Raw genomic sequence first — 1977 nt, forward strand, 5'->3', positions numbered from 1 at the left:
ATTCGATAAATTTAATATTTGCAAGTGGACAAATACTAAAAAAGAATTGGCGTGACTATACAAAATTTTCGATAGTATCTAAAGTTTCGGGGAAAAATTCTTCGATGTGTGACACTGATGCTAAACACAGAATCCAAGAATGCTGGGGCCGCAGGTGCTGCGTGGTGAGCAGTTTACGTAATGCTTAGCGGTTTGGCGCTGGTTGGTTTGGATCTGCCCAGTCACTCACTTGCTGTGTGGCTGTTGGAGGTTGCTTAACCTCTCTGGAATTCTGTTTCCTCAGCCGTAAAATCGTACTTGCCTCATAAGGTTACGGAGGAGTAAATGTGATGACGTGTATAAAGGAGGTGAAGACCTTTTGCGTTGCGCTTCTTAAACACGTTCAAGGTTGATCCATGTTATTACAGTATCACTAATTCATTCCTGTTCATTGCTGAATAATATTCCACTGTATGGAACACCGCATTTTATCCACGGATCAGTCACTGGGCATTTAGGATGCTTCCATCGTCTGGGCTATTAGAGAGAATGCAGCAATGAACATTTGTGCACAAGTGTTTGTGTGGACATATGTTTTCATCATGCACTCATGGGTATAGAGCGAGCCGTTCCGTTCCTCGGTCATAGATCGCTCTGTGAATAACCTTGTGAGACGCTTTTCCAAAGAGGCTGTATCATTTTACATCCTCACTGGCAATGTATGATGGTTCCAATTTCTCCATATCTTTGCCAATAACACTTGTTATTTTCCGTGTATTTGTTTGGTTTTTAAATTTGTGGCCATCCTAGTGTATGGGAAGTATTCTCTCACAGTGGTTTTGATCTCCCCGATGCCCTTATTGGACTTCCGTGTGCCTTCTTTGGAGAAATGTCTAATCAATTCCTTTGCTCGTTTTTAATTGGGTTATTTGTCTTTTTATTATTGAGTTATAGGAGTTCTTGACATAATCTAGATACAAGTACCTTATTGTACGTATGATTTACAAATATTTTCTCCCATTCAGTGGGTTGTCTTTCTACTTAACTTGATGGCATCTTTTGAGGTACAAAAGTTTTTCATTTTGATGAAGTCTAATTTTTCTACTTTGTTTTGTTTTGTTTTGTTTCTTGTGCTTTTATTGTCCTCTAAGAAACCATTTCCTAGCCCAAGGTCGTAAAGATTTATACCTGTTTTCTTCTAAGAGTTTTATGGTTTGGGCACTTTGATTGAGGTCTGTGATCCATTTTGGAGGGAGCTTCGCGTGTAGGTGAGGACAAGGTCCACCTTTTTTTCTTTTGCTTGTAGTTATCTGGTTGTCTCAGCACAATTTGTTGAATAAATTCAGTTTTAAAACCAATACAGTAAGCACATAAGGATCATATGCAGGCTGTAGAATACCTTGGGCAATCTTAGCAGATCCCTGCTCTAAAGTTATTGATATTCTTGATATATATATATTATATCATTAGCTTTAGTTTCTCTGGCCTGAAATTTAATGCTTACTTCATTTTTGTGTTTGTTCCTTCTACCTTTTTACTTTATTTCCCAGATTTTTAGACATCTGTATAGAACCTAGCTCTCTGGTTGCGAAAATTCTCTAGAAAGATAGTTAAGGTCAAAGTTCCAACCACACATATCAGTGAGGGTTAGTTTTGGCTACATAAAATAATAGTGACTTAAACCAGATAGAAATGTCTCTATCACACTAGAAGAGGCCAGAGGTAGGCAGCCCAGGCCTCATGATGGATATCAGGGGCCCAAGCTCCTTCTCTCTTCCTGCTCTGCCATCCTACTGTGTGACTTTCATTTTTGAGATGCCATGGCACAACATGGCTGCTGACGCTCCAGCCATCACATCTGCATTCCAGGCAGCAGGAAGAAGGATGAGAGCAATGCAAAAGGAGTCTCCCTTTAAATAGCCTCCGTGGGAGTTTCACGCAACTCCATTTTCATATTATTGGCCATAACTTAGGTTCATGGTCCCTTAGCTGCAAGAG

The 1977-nt window shown here is 39.9% G+C and overlaps 1 protein-coding gene across 1 annotated transcript in view; it reads left to right on the forward strand.

Annotated features, from left to right (window-relative positions):
* Positions 1–1977, forward strand: part of GPR143 (G protein-coupled receptor 143) — a 29035-nt gene that overhangs the window by 15596 nt on the left and 11462 nt on the right. The gene's annotated exons all lie outside the window — the stretch shown is intronic.

This window comes from Pteropus vampyrus, unplaced genomic scaffold (assembly GCF_000151845.1).
Source record: "Pteropus vampyrus isolate Shadow unplaced genomic scaffold, Pvam_2.0 Scaffold850, whole genome shotgun sequence".
NCBI lineage: Eukaryota > Metazoa > Chordata > Mammalia > Chiroptera > Pteropodidae > Pteropus > Pteropus vampyrus.